We start from the raw sequence: 21,650 nt of genomic DNA, 5'->3' as shown, positions 1-21,650 counted from the left end.
TCTTTCAAGTGTTTTCATTACTCTTATATGCTAAAGCATTTAGTATTTATTGAAAAGATAAATATAAGCAACATAACCGATGAAAAATCGTTCATATCTGAGATGCTCGTTTTTCATACATGCATACAAAGCAAGTTTTATGTGAAACTTTATTTGGAACTCCCTGGCTTTATTTGGAACTTCCGGGAGTCTGAAATTCAAAATACAGAAGAGGATTCTAATTAAACACGGGTTTTTTTATTTAGGAATCCTCAGTTTCTTTGCATTTGGATTTTTACAACAGAGTGTAAAATTTATCATCAATCTAACTGTTTTTAGTTCAAATCAAACTATTTAGTATATATGCTGTTGGCTGAAAATTTATTTGCTGTATTTCAACTTTCTCTTGCTTCCATTCCCTCCTTTTTTTTTTTTTTTTTTTTTTTTTTTGGTGAGGGTATGGAGTAAAAATGTATGCAGTATTTTTACAGCTTCCTAGTCATGGGTTTCCCTTCTTCCAATGGTTACTCAACATGTCAGAATTAATTTGAGTATTGACATGAATGCTAAACACAGGACCCATATTGTTATGGAAAGAAGTGAATAAATTACCATGTTCATGCTGTGCGTAATTGCATAGGTGACAGCCATGTTTATGGTGCCGAGTCAGGGGTCGGCAACGTTTCAGAAGTGGTGTGCCGAGTCTTCATTTATTCACTGTAATTTAAAGTTTTGCATGCCAGTAATACATTTTAACGTTTTTAGAAGGTCTCTTTCTATAAGTCTATGACATGTAACTAAACTATTTGTTGTATGTAAAGTAAATAAGGTTTTTAAAATGTTTAAGAAACTTCATTTAAAATTAAATTAAAATCAGAGCCCCCTGGACCAGTGGCCAGAACCCGGGCAGCGTGAGTGCTACTGAAAATCAGCTCGTGTGCCGCCTTTGGCACATGTGCCATAGGTTGCCTACCCCTGTTCTGAGTGGTCTCAATTGTTTAACACATACACGTTTCCTTATTTGCTTCATTGTAACAATGGAAATGCTGTTCTCATGTTAAAGGAATCATAGAATCATAGAATCTCAGGGTTGGAAGGGACCTCAGGAGGTCATCTAGTCCAACCCCCTGCTCAAAGCAGGACCAAACCCAACTAAATCATCCCAGCCAGGGCTTTGTCAAGCCTGACCTTAAAAACCTCTAAGGAAGGAGATTCCACCACCACCTCCCTAGGTAACCCATTCCAGTTCTTCATCAACCTACTAGTGAAAAAGTTTTTCCTAATAGCCAACCTAAACCTCCCCCTCTGCAACTTGAGACCCTTACTCCTTGTTCTGTCATCTTCTACCACTGAGAACAGTCTAGATCCATCCTCTTTGGAACCCCCTTTCAGGTAGTTGAAAGCAGCTATCAAATCCCCCCTCATTCTTCTCTTCTGCAGGCTAAACAATCTCAGTTCCCTCAGCCTCTCCTCATAAGTCGTGTGCTCCAGCCCCCTAATCATTTTTGTTGCCCTCCGCTGGACTCTCTCCAATTTATCCACATCCTTCTTGTAGTGTGGGGCCCAAAACTGGACACAGTACTCCAAATGAGGCCTCACCAGTGCTGAATAGAGGGGAATGATCACATCCCTCGATCTGCTGGAAATGCCCCTACTTATACAACCCAAAATGCCATTAGCCTTCTTGGCAACAAGGGCACACTGTTGACTCATATTCAGCTTTTCATCCACCGTAACCCCTAGGTCCTTTTCTGCAGAACTGCTGCCCAGCCATTCGGTCCCTAGTCTGTAGCACTGCATGGGATTCTTCCGTCCTAAGTGCAGGACTCTGCACTTGTCCTTGTTGAACCTCATCATATTTCTTTTGGCCCAATCCTCTGATTGGGAAAGCTCTGAGAATTCTTAGCCATAAACTCTGAGTTTTCTGCATTCTAAATGCATGTTGTTTTTTGTGATGTCTTTGCTTATGTGAGTTGAAATTCGGGTGCCAGCAGATGACTGTTGTGAGCCTGTGATCCTTGGCACCCCTTTGTTCACACGTTAAACCAGAGGTTAGCAACCTTTGGCATGTGGCCCATCAGGGTAATCAGCTAGTGGGCCATGAAACATTTTGTTTACGTTGACTGTCCACAGCATGCACCCCCTCCCCCCAGCTTCCAGTGGTCACGGTTTGCTGTTCCTGGCCAATGGGAGCTGCAGGAAGCGGCAGGCAGCATGTCCCTGTGGCTCGCGGCTTCCTGCAGCTCCCATTGGCCGGGAACGGTGAACCGCAGCCACTGGGAGCTGTGGGGGGCTGTGCCTGTGGATGGTCAACGTAAACAAAATGTCTCGCAGCCCGCCAACGGATTACCCCAATGGGCTGCATGCCGAAGGTTGCTGACCCCTGCCCTAAACAGTCCTGCAATGTTTGTACTGCCTTGTAAGTCGTCATTTCAAAAGTAACAATGCACTGGTCAGTGATGTCATTGTGAAATGTATGTGGCAATGCTGTTTGGATACTCACTGATGTTATGCTTTAAAGTCTGAGACTAAAACATGTTTAAACCAGGCATGTCAGGGGAGTTGATAAACAAGTTTTCTCCAGACAAAGGAAAGATGCCAACACCTCAGACCAGTTATGGCTAAACTCACTGTGCTATTCATTTGAATAGAAGATTGCAGAAAGAACATTTACATTGTAAAATTGCAGCAGGAAACATCCTGTGGGAGCAGGCCAGGGAACACCTTAATGAAGATGGAGTTGGCATTGTGGAGGAGACAGGAGACTAAACTCCAGGGGATCAGTTTGACCTTAGAAACAAAGACAAACTTTGAGATATAAAGAGACATTGTGGCTCTCAGATCTGGGTACCCTCAGTAACATGTTACACTGGTGCAGTCAAACAGAATTTAAACACAGCTTACTATTTTAAATGAGGTTTGCACTTCAAGCACTGGTAAAATAATTTTAAGTGATTCTCTAGTGAAGAGATTAGGAAAAGTTAAAGGTTACAGTTTTATTATTTTTTATCTTTTTTTAAATTTTGAGTGAGGAAATAGGGGGAAAAAAGGAAGTGGAAAAATGAGTAGACATGCTAAAGGAAATGAGGGCAAAGACATCGTCCTCAACGAGGCAGCCACACAACTCAAACTGACTGAGATAGAGTTACAGAAGTTGGATGTGGCAGAGTGGACTAAAAGGATGGAAATGGCTAATATAGAGAAGGATAGGGTTGCCAGGCGTCTGGTTTTTGACCGGAATGCCCGGTCGAAAAGGGACCCTGCAGGCTCCGGTCAGCACCACTGACCGGCCCACTAAAAGTACAGTCGGTGGTGCAACGGGGCTAAGGCAGGCTCTTTGCCTACCATGGCTCCTGGAAGCGGTGGCACGTCCCCCTTTGGCTCCTAGGCTCAGGGGCAGCCAGGGAGTTCTGCGTGCTGCCCCTGCCCTGAGCGCTGTCTCCCCAGCTCCTGTTTACCGGGAACTGTGGCTGAGGGCACTGGGACCACGCTGGGGCCAGGGGTGCTCCGGTGGAGCTGCCTGCCTGCCCAGCACTGAGACCATGCTGGGGCTGGGGGCACTCCGGTGGCACCGCCTTCCTAGCACTGGGGCGCTCTGGCCACACTGCCCGCCCGCCCAGTGCTGGGGCTGGGCTGGGGGTGCTCTGGCCGTGCTCTGGCCACACCACCTGCCTAGTGCTGGGCCTGGGAGTACTCCGGCCATGCCGCCCGCCCAGAGCTGGGTCCAAGGGCACGTGGTGGGGGCAGCAGCTGCAGGAGGGCGGTGTGCTCCAGGCACCGGTGGGAGAGCAAAAGGGAAGGGGCCTTGTGCAGAGAGGGAGGGGCCGGAGGCTAGCCTCCCCGAAGGGTGCTTTCACCATGGTTGTATTGCAAAGGTTTCAAATTACAACTGATGTATATAGAGTAAAATTTTAGAGGTCTCAGGATGAATGATAAGTTGAGTCATAGAGAATATGTATATAAATTTTGTGATTTGATGAGAAAAAGTGCCAAAGGGAAGGAGGCAGAGAATTATGACCAGTTGTTTGATCTCTTAATTGAGAAACAGTTCCTCAGTATGAGTTCAAAGGAGATCAGACAAGCTATCTGGGATAAACCCATTGGCTCAGTCCAAAAACTTGCTGATCTAGCTGATACATATATGCAAGATAAAGGATCCAGTGACTGTAAGCCACGTCGGGGGAGGAGGGTGGGCAGAAGCCTGGAGTAAAGTAGGTGCACTTCATTTTACTCCTGGGAAGGAGGAGTGTGGTTAAGAGTCCAGGCATTTACCACCCCAGAACTGATTCCCTGTAGACGAGAATGGTCCAAGAAGGTGTTTCATATGTGGGTCTACTGAACACATGAGAAACAATTGCCCTATGCTAAATGGATCTAAGCCCACACCCTGTCCAGCCCAGGTTAATGTAGCTGTCATTAGCACAGAAGTGCCTCTGGGAACTTCAGTAAATTCCATATACACCTCCAACAGGTCAGACCTCACACAATTAATCGAAGTTGCCACGGCGAATTGCAAAGAATACCTAGGGTGGAGAGAGGCTGGTGTCTGGATTTCTCTGGTCAGGGAAATATAGGTTAAAACAAAACAAAACACCATGTTACCTGGCCAGGAAGAAGATCTCCTAGCACTGGGAAGTGTGAGGGGTGACTACTCCAGCCAGGCCTAACGAGATAAAAAGGGCCAGGTAACCCTGTGACAGGCTGTGCTTGGAGGAGAGTCAGGCTTGATAAAGTTTAATGGCTGATGAAGCCCCGTTACGGGAGGAGCTGGAGTAGGCATAAAGAGAGGAAATTTGTGTTGGGAGGGCTACAGGGGAAGTAGGCTGCAGTTACTTCCCAGGAGAAGGGAAGTGTGTTTGGGGCTACAGCACTGAAGTAGTCTGTGGTTACTCCCTGGGGGGAAAAGAGTTTGGGCTGGTAAACCCAGAGAGAGGAGGGACCAGATGATAGAGCAGAGATACTGCCATGGGGAAGGACAAAGGCTCTGGTAATCCTTACAAGCAACTAGTTGTGCCTGCCCAGCACCATGAGGAATTAATGTTGCTGGCCATTTACTGACCTTTTGCTCATCACTTGGGGTCAGAGCATAGGCATAGTTTGACTGCTGTATTTGGGAGGGCAGCATGTGCCTGCATGCTGAAACCAGTTCCCCTGCCTGGAGTGGTATCTGTGGTGGGGGGAATGGGCTCGCTTAACGGGGAAGCCCCAGCTGCTACTACTGTTTGCTAAGTGTGGGAGCTGCTGCAGTGATGCTGCTGTTCTGGTGCCTCTTGGTGCTACTGTGCCCGCCTTTCTGCTGTGGCTGCTGCCAAAGGGATGCTGCATTCCAGGCTCCCTCTTCTTCCCTGGCCCACCCCTTCCTCTGGCCCACCCCTCCATCCCCTTCTCTTCCCCCTGCCCTATCCCACCCTCCTTTCCAACTGCCTCTTTCCACCCATCCCATTTCTCCCACCTGACCCCTTACCCTGCTCACCTCTGAGTACTCATCATTGTACAGGAAACAGGATTGTAGCCATGCAGGATGCTCAGTACATATAGAAGGCGGCAAAGACAGGCACTAGAACCCAGGAGGCGGCATCCAGTTGCAGAGGCATCAACCCGCAGTGGTCACCCTCACCCAGCAGAAATAGCTCCATTCAGCTCCCCACTCAGCTGCCAAGGAGAGGGGCTGAGTGAGCCAGAAACAGTGTGTGTGTGGGGGGGTAAGACAGAGTTCCCCCTCCCAGCAGGCCTAGTAGAGCAAGTCCTGCAAGAGCAGCTTGGTGCTCGTAGAAATCGGAGGCGGGGGGGGGGGGGGGGGAGGAGCAGCGGCATGTGACTCTGTGTGCTCCCCCCATCCCCTCAAACTACATCCATGGGGCAGAGACCCTACAGTAGGCCAAAGCAGAACTTTTATTGGCCAGGGGTATGCCCCTGTAGAGGCATGCAGAAAAACTTTTTTTTGGGGGGGGAGGGGCATGCAGTGGGCCCAGGCCAGCCTTCATAGGGAGCACCATCCAGCCTTGCCCCACCTGCAGCTCTGCTCCAACCCCAGTCCCCACTACAGCCCAGCTGTGGCTCTGCTCCCAGCCTCAGGCCCTGGCCTAGCCCCCAGCCTCAGCCACCTTACCCCTGTCCATGTTCCCTTCTACCACCCCACCCCCAGTCCTGGCTGGGAGGCGGGTCGTGACCCTGAAAAGTTTGGGGACCACTGCCCTAAAGAGATTGTGGGCCAAATTTCATGTCTCAGCTATTCAGTGAATTATGGGAGTTGTGTGGAGTGAAACAACTAAAGACAAATGGTCCCACAGACAAATGGTTTGGTGGAGAGCTTCAATGGGACACTGAGATCCATGCTGGGGATGTAGGTCAACAAGTGGGCCAAGGCCTGGGATGAAATGTTACCTTATGTGTTTGCTTATAAGCAAGTGGCCCAAGAGTCTTCAAGGATTGCCCCATTTGATCTTCTCTATGAAAGGAAAGTGAGAGGACTCCGAGAGCTCAGAGACTTATTGAAAGGGGATTCTGAGGCAGAGGGGGAGCCAGTGACTGAATATGTACAAAGGTTCTGAAAAGAGTTCAGAGACATGGTGGAGGTGGTTCAAACTAACCTCACTCACAGCTGAGCGGAACAAAAGTAATGGTTTAATAAATGTGCTTTTTTGAAATAGGGGACTTGGTGTTGGTACTTATCTCTGTGGAGAATAACAAAATGCAAAACTCATGGGAGGGACCTGTTGAAGTGTTAGAAGAGGTGAATGAATGTACATATGTTAAAAGGCCTCCCACTAAAGCAGTCCTGCAGCTGGTACATATGAATAGGCTTAAAGCTTACCACAGTCAGCAACCAATAGTAAACATGATGTGTTGAAGGAAAAACTGAGGCATCATACCTCATTGATTTGATGGCTGAATGCCAAAGAGATTGGCTACTTTTAAATATTGAGGTATGCTATGGGTTAATACTAGCTGAAAAGTCGAAGGTAATGTCTATGCTGCAAGCATACAAGCAAGTATTATCCAACAAGGATTCGTGATGATTCATTAAATCATCATGTGCCCAGTCAGACCTACCGTACCACTGGCAAGGTGCAAAAGCAAATTCAAACATGGGGGTGATTAAAGAGTCTGGCAGGCCCTGGACATTGCCAGTTGTCTTGGTCCCTAAGAAAGATAACTTTAACATTTTGTGTTTATTATAGAAAACTGAGTGCTGTCATTGTTCTAGATGCATATCCTGTGCTCAGAATTGATGATATGCTTGATATTTTGAGCAAAGCTAGACTTAGCATGTCTAACCTTGTGAAAGGTTATTGGCAGATCCCTTTAGATAAAGATGCACAGAAAAAACTACTTTTGTTGCTGATATGGGATTGTATGAGTTCAAAATATTACCTTTCAGATTCATTAGTGCAGGAGCTACTTTTCAGAGGCTGGTGAGCTGAGTTTTAAATAGATTGCAGGACTCCACAGAGGGCCTATTTTTATCGCATTGCAATTTTTACCAGCTCTTGGTCAAATCATATGAAACACGCTGGAATTGTACAGTTAAAACTCAGAGATGTAGGTCTGATTGCAAAGGCATCTAAATGTAAAATTTTAGCAGCCAAAGTTCCATACATGGGACAGTGGGTAGGGGGTATCCAGATCTCCCTTGATCCCTTGAAAGGAAAAGCTACTGTTAATTGGCCTGTGCCTCTAACCAAACAGCAGGTCCAGTCTTTCATAGGCTTAGTTAACGACTACCATCAATTTGTGTGTGGGTTTGAAGCTATTGTAGCTGCAATCACAGATTTGTGTAAAAAGACAAAGCCAAACAAAGTTGTGTGGACAATGACCTGTCAAGGGTTTTGATTCCTTGGAGGACAGATTGCTGTGGGACATAGCAAGAACCAATTTAAGGTTGTTAGTAGCATTGTTGGAGTAGCTGCAGATGGTGGAATACTACTTCTGGGCCTGAGAAACAAGCACTGACTGGTGGGATCACATCATAATGCAGGCTTGGGATAACAAGGAGTGGTTCCACAGCTCTCTGGTGTGCATGGCCACATTCCTGTATTGGTGCACTGAGCTCTGCCCAGATTGAGAGGTTCCTTGCTGCTATAGATTGGATATGGAATAGTGTTTGAAAATGATATATGGAGAATTAACAATGATGGTTTCTCTTTCTAGAAGGAAAATAAATTGTTGCAGTTCTGAAAATTAAATTAGTGAAATAATGCAGTAGTTGAACAAGAAAATATTAAAATATAATTGACAAAGAATGCACCATGAGCTACAATAATTTGGAACTGGTCCATGTCAAGCAGCTCTCATGTACGAGGTGAAAAGAATAATGGCAAGATCTCCAGATCGGACTCTCCAAGAACTCTATTGTAGTACCTAATTAAATTTGTATTGCATATTCATTTGTATTGAGCCTTTGCTCAGGGAATAAGGGAAATCCTGCTGTTTGTTCTAAGACGGGTTCTCAAACTGGGGGTCATGAGGTTATTACATGGGGGGTTGCAAGCTGTCAGCCTCAACTCCCAAACCCCACTTCGCCTCCAGCATTTATAATAGTGTTAAATTAAAAACACTTGTTTTATATTTATAATGGAGGTTTCACTCACAGGCTTGATGTGTGAAAGGGGTCACCAATATAAAAGTTTGAGAACCGATGTTCTAGGAGGACGGGGAGTCTCAGCACAATCCTCTCCCCCCTGCTGCTGCCACTTAGGTAGCAGCCAGTTCCCACCTGTCCAATACTTCCTCCCCCCCCAAGACTCTGGCTCCATCTCTGGGCGAGTGTGGTGATGGTTCTCGTGCATCAAGTGTCTTTAGGCTGTGTGTGTGTGGGTCATCTGGGCGAAGTACCTGTGGTGCACCGTACCTCAAAACTTTAATGGCAGTGTCATATGCTCTTGTATTGTCAGATCAGCACATTGAACTAACACACAGTCTGTGTATGTGAATAGGTCGTCTGCGTTAATGTTACTGAAGTTGTTGCTCAGGTTTTGTGTTAAAGTGCATGTTAGATGACATTGGGGTACATAGTGCTTTTCAGTAAGTGTTGGAGATGGAGGTGAATGCCTTATAAAGTGTTAATGTGTCATCTGTGCTGTTGTAGGCAATATGAACATGTCAAGGAATGCAGAAGACTTTTCCCTTCACTTTATTTTGCAATGTTTCCAAGATTTTGGGCTGGTTGAGTGCACCCTGATGTGATCTTAACTGTTGGTAAATGAAGTTTATTTTTGTGTTAATAGAATGTGAAACTTCTAGTAGATCTTGGTCTCTGATGCATGGGAAAAGGAATATGGAGTAAAGGTGAACTTGAAAGGCTAAGCTGACATGCAGATGTCTGTGTATCTTTTGCAACAGTTGATAACTTTGCCTGAAAAGTGCAGGGAGTTGCATTACCTGTATGGGAATTAGTGCGTGTTGTCCCCAAATTTAGTAAGAGCACTGCAGACCTGTGGTGAACTGGACTTATATTGTGGCGGTAAAAAGCCTTTCTGTTGTTGGCCATGAGTCTTTGTTTTAAATACTGAAAGCAGTTTGATCATATTAGGGACTAATAATTAAATGTCAGTGTTTGAGTCACATGACCACACAAAAAAGCATTCCAAATTCATATTTTTTTTAATTACCCTTTATATTATTTTGAATTGTGACTAAATCCTTTCCTGAGTTGAGACTGTCTGCAGGAAGTTTTAACTGAAAACAGATTTGTTTCTGTTGTCAGTATTTCTGATTTACAATCTTTTAAACTGTAGCTTTTATACATAGACACTTTGCTTTGTAACAAAGGAGATGTTGGTTGTGAAATTCTAATGAGTTAGTATGGGTACCTCCTCCCCACTTTTTCCTACAAACTTCTGCTTGATGAAATAGATTGATCACCGAATTAAAAACCGTGATAGACACAAATCTATATATGGTAATGTGAAGTTTGTTTTAAAATCTCTACAGCCCCCGGTCAGAAGGCAGCCCTGCCTAAAATGCCCTCTTGCAGCAGGCCACAGCATGACAGACATGCCTGCCTCAGTTTTCCCCCCCCCCCCTTCAGATTCTCCGAGTAAATCCACTTCAGGCTCTCTTGCTTAAATAATACACCTCTTGGGGCTAGTTAATTACCAAGACATAGTTCATTGAATCCTCAGCAAAAGTCTCAAATATAGTCCATTTCCCACCTCTATTGTATATAATCCTCAAAACCCTGCTCTTCCCAGCAGGCAACCACACTGGCCCCTCTCCTGGGAGTCCTTCTATACCATACTCTGGTGTTTGTCCACCATACCCACGCTCCTCATCAGTCCTCTTCAGTAACACTGCCAGGACAGCCATGCCAGCCCTTCCAGCTAGAGTGCAACCCTGCCCTTCCCACCATGAACCCCACTGCCTCTTTGTTGGGGGAGCATCCCTCACTCCCCTGGCTCTCTCACTGCTCCCTTGGATCCAACTCTTTGGTGTGGAGATTTTGGTGGGTAAGCCCCTCCGTTGCTCCCAGGCTTTCAGCCCTCTCTGGCCCTTGGCTTCAGCTCTCTGGCTTAGAGCCAGCAATCACCTCCCACTGCTGCTGCTGTCCCTCCTGCCTTCAGTTATGGTGTGCTCTGTGCACTGTGTGTGCAAAGTCATGCTGCACTCTCTGCAAAATGGCATTTTGTGCATGGTGGGATCTGTATGATCCCTGGTCTCTCTTTCTTTACAGATTATGCACAGCATATTGTCATAGGTCAGCTCCCCCTGGAGCGGGCTCCTGCAGCCGGCTGTAGCATGACAAGCATGCCTGTCTCAGTTCTGTAATCTTCTTCATTTGCCCTTGTTGCTTCTCCTCTCTCTTTTTTTCAGCATCAGCCCTTTGTGTCAGCATTCCTCCTCTAGCTGTAGCATTTTCTGTTTTCAGGCCTCCTCGTCTTGTCTGTGTGGGGCCTCAGCATCTCCCATCTTCTTTACCTTCTCTGCCACCGTCTCCTCCCACCTCTTCCTACTCTTCTCATCAAACTGAGCAAATTTTTCTTCATCTGTCTTTTCTTGTCTTCCATCTGCTCCACCTATTTGAGAGTCTGGAGCACCTTCCATTGACACGTCTCCTATTCAATTTGATCTCCTTCAGTTGCCATCTCGTTTCCTCCTCAAGCTTCTTTTCTGTGTGCTGCTCAGCCTCCTGTTTCTTCTTCAAACTCTCCAGCCACTGCTGCTCCTTTTCAACTAACTCACCCTTGGGATTGGTTTGGAGCAGAGTGTGGTGTTTGATGAAAAGTTTAATTAAATCTACTTCGCCCCACGGCACCTTGGGTCATGGGCAGCTATTTCTTTAGTACAGTTTGTAAAAATGTCTTGAAAGGACAAGCAACCTTGCTGGCTGGGCAGGGAGGTGGGGGGTGGATTCTTTTTTCTGGGAAGGGAGAGCTTACCATCCTTTGCTTGTTGTCCATCATACAGCTCATCTTACAGCTTTCTTATAACTTTGGGGCTGTTGCTGAGCCTCATCACTCTGATTAGAATTGCTCTCTTTGCTGCTTCCCTCCTGCTGCTCTGCTGCAAGGTTGATGATTGGTGTCTTGTTGTCATTTCAAGAGTGAAGGGACACCCTTGAGTTTGGGGAACCTCCTTAGAGGAGGGGGTGCTAAGTCCCAGCTTAGTCCTGACTTTAACTGTTATTTTGTTGTCCACAAGCCTCTCTGTGGAGCTGTGGTTATTCTTAACGTCCCTTGGAGTGGAGTGGTAGGTGTAGGGATGTGACCCCTGGTACCATATGGAATATTGTAGAGAGGTCTGGGTCATGCTGCAATGGAATTTTTCATGGACTGCAAAGGGAGGCAAGTCCAGGATTGTTGAACCTGTAGGTCCACAAGAGTCTGCAGCATCTGTGATTGCTGCTGTATAAGCCCCAGATGTCCTGGTACATCTCCCTCTCCTTTTCCTACAGGGGCTCTTGGGCTTATCTCCTCTCCACTTTTTCCTTCTCCAGGGTATCTGCAATGTTCACCATCCAGCCCTCTGCTCATGCATGTAGCAGTCGCTTGCAGGATCTCATTGATCATGTCATTATGGATCGTCTTTTTTTGTCTTCTCCTTATCTGACTCAGACATTCCACAGGTATAGGGGCCCTCTAGGCCACAAAGGGAACAGCTACAGATAAGACACAGAAGTACCATTATCAGTATAGTCACAGCAGAAAGCAACAGTTAAGATTCAAAATTCACTTTCCTTGCTCCCCTGCTTATTGACACTTCTACTTCAGAGTGCTCGTGCAGGGCACTGTCATATAGAATCATAGAAGATTAGGGTTGGAAGAGACCTCAGGAGGTCATCTAGTCCAACCCCCTGCTCAAAGTAGGACCAACACCAACTAAATCATCCCAGCTAGGGCTTTGTCAAGCTGAGCCTTATAAACCTCTAAGGAAGGAGATTCCACCACCTCCCTAGGTAACCCATTTCAGTGCTTCACCACCCTCCTAGTGAAATAGTGTTTCCTAATATCCAACCTAGACTTCCCCCACTGCAGCTTTAGACCATTGCTCCTTGTTCTGTCATCTGCCACCACTGAGAACAGCCGAGCTCCATCCTCTTTGGAACTCCCCTTCAGGTAGTTGAAGGCTGCTATCAAATCCCCCCTTCTCTCTTCTCTTCTGCAGACTAAACAATCCCAGTTCCCTCAGCCTCTCCTCATAAGTCATGTGCCCCAGCCCCCTAATCATTTTTGTTGCCCTCTGCTGGACTCTCTCCAATTTGTCCACATCCTTTCTGTAGTGGGGGGCGCAAAACTGGACGCAATACTCCATATGTGGCCTCACCAGTGCTGAACAGAGGGGAATAATCACTTCCTTTGATCTGCTGGCAATGCTTCTACTAATGCAGCCCAATATGCCTTTAGCCTTCTTGGCAACAAGGGCACACTGCTGACTTGTATCCAGCTTCTCATCCACTGTAATCCCTAGATCCTTTTGTGCAGAACTGTTGCTTAGCCAGTGGGTTTCCAGCCTGTAATGGTGCATGGGATTCTTCCGTCCTAAGTGCAGGACTCTGCACTTGTCCTTGTTGAAACTCATCAGATTTCTTTTGGCCCAATCCTCCAATTTGTCTAGATCACTCTGGACCCTCTCCCTACCCTCCAACATATCTACCTCTCCCCCCAGCCTAGTGTCATTTGTGAACTTGTTGATGGTGCAGTCCATCCTGCCATCCAGATAATTAATTAAGATGTTGAACAAAACTGAGCTCTGGGGTACTCCCCTTGATACCGGCTGCCAACTAGACATCCAGCCATTGATCACTACCCGTGATCACCAGCCATGATGAGTATGGCCCACCCAGAGGTGAGAGAAATGAGGAGGGAATTGCTCAGTTGCACAACACTATGAATATAAGGTAATGGCATTGAATACTGGCACCATTTTCCACAGACAGTGGTGACTTTAGTCGTTGTCTCACTCCTGAGGGTAATGAAGGCAGAGAGAGCACAGCTGCTGCTGGTGTCCCTAAGTTTCCATGGCCCATTTGCTGCTAGACTGCGTGCTGCAAGGTGCCTGCTGAAGTTATCACTGATTGGCATGGTAAAGTGTCCTACCATGGAGCAAGAAACAAGGCTGCCATTCCTAGAAACCTTTGGGAGAGGATTGCAGAGTACTTTCCTTAATGTTTCATCAAGATCTCTCCAGAGGGTTCAAGGGAGATTCCTGCATACATAAACAACCTGCTCCTCATGGTCCCCTTGCTTATCTCTACAGGAGAATGTAAAGCAGATAATAATCGTACCTCTTTGTTGTATTGCTTCCTCTTCTAGTATGAGTAAATTAATGCAAAGTTAATAGCTATGTCCTGGTACGTTGGGGTCACCATCACTGTAATGGGAAATAAATGTACACACTTACCCTAGGAGCCTTCCCCTGCATCAGGCTCACCTGTGCTCAACTGCAAGGACTGACTGGACTGTGGTGGAGTCTCAAACAAGTTCTGGCTTGTGGAATAGATGGACTCCCTGATCTCATGTCCCCCATCCTCATCCTTCTTAACCACCTCCTTGTACCTGCTGTTCAGGCCAGGGGCCTGTGGCTTGGACTTCTCAGAAGTATCCACTGTAGCGTGCGGGATAGTGGTAGGGTCTTCACCAATATGGCATGCAGCTCTTTGTAAAAGCAGCAGGTCTGTAGCTCAGCACCAGATTGACTGTTGGTCTCCTTTGCCTTCTGGTGGTAGCGCTGCTGCTGGTCCTTGTTGTACCCCTTTTCCTGCATCCTCCAAGCAATCTGCTGCTCACAGATTTCAACATTTCTACAGCTGGTCTGCAGCTGTGTTTGCACAGCCTCTTCTCCCCATATGCCCAGAAGATCCAATATCTCTTGTCTACTTCAAGCCAAAGCACATCTGAAGTGTGTAGCCAGCATGGTCAGCTGAGCAGTTGCACACAAGAGAGCTGCTAAGTGTGCTTGCCAAGCTGGGCAATCAGGAAAAGGCATTTCAAAAATGTGTGGGGCTTTAAAGGGGATGGGGAAAACACTTACTTGACCCTCTTCTGAGTCCTAAGGCTAGTCCTGTGCATGGTGGTCTGACCATAGTGGACAAAACTCAGCCACGTCTGGGGCCAGTTCAGAAAAACTTTTTCATGCCCCCTGCTTCCCCCCATAGCCAAAGCTGACTCCAGTAAAGGACTGATCATAGTGACAGTAGCTTATTGAAAAAACTACTGCGCAAACAGATGCAGGCCTTACTTCTTTTTCAAATCTGTGTTCTGTAAACCAAAACAAATGACAAACCTGCAAATTGTAAAGTTGTTGTACCTAACTAGCATGTCAGGTATTTAGAGGCATCAAGTCTCTAATTATCCAGATAGTTTTAGAGAGGGAAGGAGATTTGGTCCTTTCTCTACAACAAACTTTTAAATGGACTTTATATTATGAATTTGGGAAGAAGAAAAAAAAAAGCTGCACAAATGCATGTCTCTGGCATTTGTGCACTCATTGAGAGATGCTGAGACAAATGCTGAGCTTGGCTCAAAGCTTATTTGGACTTAATATCACAATTTATCTTCTTGTCCTTTTTGCCGATTGATGTGTCTGATATATAACAAGGTTTCTAAAACTGTGAGGTTGTAAACTATCCCACTGCCAAATACCTGTTTGGAATTCTGTAAAGAAATTTATTTTCCCCAAGGAAGTTATCCCTCCCTTGGTGTTAATTTCAAAACAGGACTGCTTGAGAGATCTTTATCTGCAGTCATTGGAGCAAATATTGCTCTTACACTGGTGTAAATCTAGAATAACTTTATTGGTGTTAATGGAATTAAACAGAATTTACATAATGAGCAAAATTTTGCTCTAAATAAATTACTTATCTTTTAACCTGTGTTCACTTTCCTCTCTGTCCACCAGCCATAGTAGCCTATGTACTCAAGTCAGAAGTTCATGTCTGGAGTGAATTTCTCAGAATTGGATGTTCTAAGTCAGTGGTTCTCAACCCGGGGTATGCAGAAGTCTTCCAAGGGGTAAATCAATTCATCTAGCTATTTGCCTAGTTTTACAACAGGCTACATAATGTGTAATAGCAAGTCAGTGCAAACTAAAATTTCATACAGACAGTGACTTGTATATACTGTTCTATATACTATGCCAGCGGTTCTCAAACTGTGGGCAAGTTTGTTTTAATGGGGTCGCCAGGGCCAGTGTTAGACTCACTGGGGCCCAGGCCTGAAACAGAGACCCGAGTTTTTAAGTGAGGTGAAACTTGGGGGTGCCCAAGACAAATCCTGAAAGGGGTACGGTAGTCTGGAAAGGTTGAAAACCACTCTTCTAAGTGGACTGAGGCTGGAACCAAAGGCTGGAAAAATAGTCATTTTACGGTAAGTCCTGTGCTCCTATGCTGTTCAAGGTTTAGAACAGGATTCAACAACCTCTGGCATGCGGCTCGCCAGGCTAAGCACCCTGGTGGGCCAGGCCAGTTTGTTTACCTGCCGCATCCGCAGGTAAACATCCCTCGGCCTGCGCCACTTCCCGCCGCCCCCATTGGCCTGGAGTGGCGAACTGTGGTCAGTGGGAGCTGCGATCGGCCGAACCTGCGGACGTGGCAGGAAAACAAACTGGACCAGCCCGCCAAGGTGCTTACCCTGGTGAGCTGCGTGCCAGAGGTTGCCGACCCCAGGTTTAGAACAATAACGTTTATTCTTACAATACTTCAAATTGTAGGAAGTAAACATAGAATCATAGATTATTAGGGTTGGAAGGGACCTCAAGAGATCATCTAGTCCAACCCCCCCTGCACAAAGCAGGACCAATCCCTAAATGGCCCCCTCAAGGATTGAACTCACAACCCTGGGTTTAGGAGGCCAATGCTCAAACCACTGAGCTATCCCTCCCCCCTAAGCACCCTGGTATCTTTCATTCTTGGGTTCACTCTGGTTGCTAGTATTTAAAGCCTGATATCTTGAGTGGTATGGCTTACATGTCACTGGACTACATATTTAGCCATTACATTAGTCAGAAATGTATTTTTCCACCAAGGGCAGAGTTGTAAGCAGGTAAAATTACTAGGTACAAGAATAGCAAGTGTTTGCAAAACATAGCAATAAAGAGCAACAATATCAATTACTTAAATAGTTTGGAGGTAAATTGGTATACATCTGTATACTTTTATATAGGAATTTATCTCCTTTATAAAACGCCAAGAAATAACTAGCTTTCATGCACTCACCCCCACTCTAGCTCTCTTTTTGAGAAGCCTAGAAGAACCTAAAAGTCAACACTTTGTTAATACATAAAATATTTTTCAGTGCCATACTCCAAAGCCTTTGGCTGCAGCCTTGCTCTTTATGTGGGATGCAGCAGGCCAATGCAGGCTGGGAAGTATACTTGTAGCAGTTTAATGATCCCATTGTGTTCCGTGTAAAGGCATAGGGTCTTATAGGGAGATGGTTGCTAGTAAAACAATATGCAGCCTGATTTCTTTTTTACCCTGGGGCCAGGTTACTTCCAACTGTACCTGATTAAATAGGGACAAGAAACTTCTGTGTCTGCAAAAATAACATGGCAGGCATTTTATTTACACTTTTTATTAGACATGTCCACAACTCCATTAAAATGTGTTTTGTAGCATATTATTGTAACAAGATAATCTACTTAAACTTCAGAGCTTCAAAGCAGCCAAGGTTTGAATTGGAAACCTGCTAAGGCATGAGAAAGGAGCTTCACACAAATGGACTGGGTCATTGTGTTCTGTTTGATGAATCAAAAGTTCTGCTTAGGAGTGGGCCATACTAAATAATAATTTCCACTTATATAGTGCCTCTCAGGTCAGATCATCCCATCAGATATTGTCTGTGGAGGCAATAAAACTATAGAAAATGTGATATGTGTAAAATCTGTGGGAGGAAGAGAGTTGAGCCAGCATAGCATTATTTTTCGCCTCCCCAAAAGACATTTGTGCAAAATTTATGCAGTCAAGCATTACTATTCAAGTGTTTGTGCAAGTGTTTGTGCAAGCAGGGGATGGCTGGAGGGTCAGCTACTGTATATGGTATCACTCCATGGCAAACCTGCTGTGATGTACCTACAGGAGTTAAAGCTAACTGTGACAACATCAATTCCCATATGTTCCTGTTCCATACTTTCAACCCCTAGGCAGGGGGCATCTTTGGAACTCCTGCTGAGGAAGTTGTGATGTGGGGGTGGGGGGAAGGGTCCATGGAGGGGCTGGGACTCTGAAGCCTGAAGATCTATGGGATTTCTTTGTGATTCTTGATATCCCCCAGGTTGGAAAACTATGCAGTTCAGTTGCTGCACAAGAGGGCAATTCCTATCCCTCTGACTGCATGAAATTTAAAATTTCATGAATGTGAACTCGGAGTTTTCAGAGTCTCTTTATCTGCCTCATATTTTTCACTCAGAGGGCATGACTGAGCCATTCAATCCAAGGATTTCCAAGTGCTCTACCAACATCAAGAAAGTCTCAAAATCCTGCATAGGTGGTCTGTTTGTTGTTGTTATAGATTGAGGAGCTGAGGCACAGAGACTCTGATTTGTCCAAGGATGTATGATGGATTAGTGACAGAAGCAGGAATAGAATTTAGGAGTTCTAATTTGAATTCCCACTGAACTGTATATGTGGGAGCACTGAAACAATTAGATCTTCTGCAGAATAGAAGGTAGGAGGAACAATTTAGTAACCCACTAATTTCTGCTTGTGAAGGAACTGTTTTAAAGAACATTTTCATAGACACACCGTTATTCTACACCACAATGAATACTGTAGAACCTCAGTTACGAACACCTGGGGAACTGAGGTTGTTCGTAACTGTGAAATGTTTGTAACTCTGAACAAAATGTTATGGATGTTCTTTGAAATGTTTGCAACTGAACATTGATTTACTACAGATTTGAAACTTTACTATGCAGGAGAAAGATGCTGCTTTTTAATGATCTTAATTAAATGAAACAAGCACAAAAACAGTTTCCTTACCTTGTCAAATATTTTTAAACTTTCCCTTTATTTTTTTAGTAGTTTTACACAGTACTGTACTGTATTTGCTGCTTTTTTTTTTTTGTCTCTGCTTCTGCCTGATTGCGTACTTCTGGTTCCAAATAAAGTGTGTGGTTGACCAGTCCATAACTCAGTGGTTCTACTATATATTGTAATGAGGCAGTGAATGATCTTACTAATGTATTACCTGTGCACAAGGAAAAAAGAGGGAGGACTATTTGGTTTAGTCCTGGACTCTTACATGGGAACTAAAGTAGAAGGCATACAAGCAGGATTTCATTTAGCAGGTCACTCACACTGTTCAGTCCCTCCCCAGATGGGGGAAGAGATCAGCTACTTCCTGATATAGGTTCTGAACATATGGGGACTCTCACGCAGTTTGGGGCTACAATGGTGTATAACCAAGGGTTCTAACACAGTTGGGTCTGTCCACACTAATCGTCCAAAACATGCTAGAAACTGGCTTAGCTGAAGTTTGTTCAAACCAAGTACAGAATTGTTTGAACTCCATTGGGGTTGTCGATATAGGGTAGAGCAGTGGCTCTCAAACGTTTTTACTGGTGACCCCTTTCACACAGCAAGCCTCTGAGTGCGATTCCCCCTTATAAATTAAATTAAAATACTTTTTATATATTTAACACCATTATAAATGCTTGAGGCAAAGTGGGGTTTGGGGTGGAGGTTGACAGCTCGTGACCCCCCATGTAAACCTCACGACCCCCTGAGAAGTTCTGACCCCCAGTTTGAGACCCCTGGGGTAGAGTCTGATAACCATATAAGAAATAGTGAGCTGGGAATGAGAGGAAAATGTTTGTAATTTTTTTTCTCCTAGGAGAGGGTAATGTTGCGACCTCACTACATATAGTATTGTATCTACCACATGGTGTCATAACATGTAAGCGGCCTGAGTTGGAAGTTCTGGTGACTCGCAATTCTGGAAATTTCAGGACATGGAACTGACAGGATATAGCTTTAGACAGCAATTCTATTCCCGAGCCACGCCCATCGAACACAGAGTAACTCTTGCTGATAATGCAATGCTTTTCTTTACCAGGATTTCATGTAGGGTCTCTCGGCCAGTGCACTTACCATTCTTGACTCCTGCTAGGAGAGGGTGAAATTGGAGTAACAATGGAATTGTCCCAACAGCTAATGCTCTGTTCTCCCCCTCTTCCCCTGAACATAAATAATGTAGAACTGGCTTTCTATTGGCTATTCCCCACTGGGATATGGTTAGCAAATAATGGCCTCAGTAATTTGCTGTTTTTATAATTCATAGAATCATAGAATCTCAGGGTTGGAAGGGACCTCAGGAGGTCATCTAGTCCAACCCCCTGCTCAAAGCAGGACCAAACCCAACTAAATCATCCCAGCCAGGGCTTTGTCAAGTCTGACCTTAAAAACCTCTAAGGAAGGAGATTCCACTACCTCCCTAGGTAACCCATTCCAGTTCTTCATCACCCTACTAGTGAAAAAGTTTTTCCTAATATCCAACCTAAACCTCCCCCTCTGCAACTTGAGACCCTTACTCCTTGTTCTGTCATCTTCTACCACTGAGAACAGTCTAGATCCATCCTCTTTGGAACCCCCTTTCAGGTAGTTGAAAGCAGCTGTCAAATCCCCCCTCATTCTTCTCTTCTGCAGACTAAACAATCCCAGTTCCCTCAGCCTCTCCTCATAAGTCATGTGCTCCAGCCCCCTAATCATTTTTGTTGCCCTCCGCTGGACTCTCTCCAATTTGTGCACATCCTTCTTGTAGTGTGGGGCCCAAAACTGGACACAGTACTCCAAATGAGGCCTCACCAGTGCTGAGTAGAGGGGAATGATCACATCCCTTGATCTGCTGGAAATGCCCCTACTTATACAACCCAAAATGCCATTAGCCTTCTTGGCAATAAGGGCACACTGTTGACTCATATTCAGCTTTTCGTCCACCGTAACCCCTAGGTCCTTTTCTGCAGAACTGCTGCCCAGCCATTCGGTCCCTAGTCTGTAGCAGTGCATGGGATTCTTCCGTCCTAAGTGCAGGACTCTGCACTTGTCCTTGTCGAACCTCATCATATTTCTTTTGGCCCAATCCTCTAATTTGTCTAGGTCCCTCTGTATCCTATCCCTACCCTCCAGCGTATCAACCACTCCTCCCAGTTTAGTGTCATCTGCAAACTTGCTAAGGGTGCAGTCCACACCATCCTCCAGATCGTTAATGAAGATATTGAATAAAACCGGCCCCAGCACCGACCCTTGGGGCACTCCACTTGATACCGGCTGCCAACTAGACATGGAACCATTGATCACTACCCGTTGAGCCCGACCATCTAGCCAGTTTTCTATCCACCTTACCGTCCATTCATCCAGCCCATACTTCTTTAACTTGCTGGCAAGAATACTGTGGGATACTGTATCAAAAGCTTTGCTAAAGTCCAGAAATAGTACATCCACTGCTTTCCCCTCATCCACAGAGCCGGTTATCTCGTCATAGAAGGCAATTAGGTTAGTCAGGCATGACTTGCCCTTGGTGAATCCATGCTGACTGTTCCTGATCACTTTCCCCTCCTTTAAGTGGTTCAGGATTGATTCCTTGAGGACCTGTTCCATGATTTTTCCTGGGACTGAGGTGAGACTGACTGGCCTGTAGTTCCCTGGATCTTCCTTCTTCCCTTTTTTAAAGATGGGCACTACATTAGCTTTTTTCCAGTCATCCGGGACCTCCCCCGATCGCCATGATTTTTCAAAGATAATGGCCAATGGCTCTGCAATCTCATCGGCCAACTCCTTTAGCACCCTCGGATGCAGCGCATCCGGCCCCATGGACTTGTGCTCGTCCAGCTTTCCTAAATAGCCCCGAACTACTACTTTCTCCACAGAGAGCTGGTCACCTCCTCCCCATACCGTGCTGCAGAGTGCAGCTGTCTGGGAGCTGACCTTGTCTGTGAAGACAGAGGCAAAAAAAGCATTGAGTACACTAGCTTTCTCCACATCCTCTGTCACTAGGTTCCCTCCCTCATTCAGCAAGGGGCCCACACTTTCCTTGACTTTCTTCCTGTTGCTAACATACCTAAAGAAACCCTTCTTGTTACTCCTAACATCTCCGGCTAGCTGCAACTCCAAGTGTGATTTGGCCTTCCTGATTTCACACCTGCATGCCTGAACAATACTTTTATACTCCTCCCTGCTTATTTGTCCAATCTTCCACTTCTTGTAAGCTGTTCTTTTGTGTTTAAGACGAGCAAGGATT

At 45.5% G+C, this 21,650-nt stretch overlaps 1 protein-coding gene across 2 annotated transcripts in view; it reads left to right on the top strand.

Moving 5' to 3' along the window:
- Positions 1–21,650, top strand: part of USP54 (ubiquitin specific peptidase 54) — a 279,929-nt gene that overhangs the window by 19,802 nt on the left and 238,477 nt on the right. The gene's annotated exons all lie outside the window — the stretch shown is intronic.

The sequence above is a fragment of the Mauremys mutica genome, chromosome 7, assembly GCF_020497125.1.
Source record: "Mauremys mutica isolate MM-2020 ecotype Southern chromosome 7, ASM2049712v1, whole genome shotgun sequence".
Taxonomy (NCBI): domain Eukaryota; kingdom Metazoa; phylum Chordata; order Testudines; family Geoemydidae; genus Mauremys; species Mauremys mutica.
This window is presented reverse-complemented; position numbering and strand designations above follow the sequence as displayed.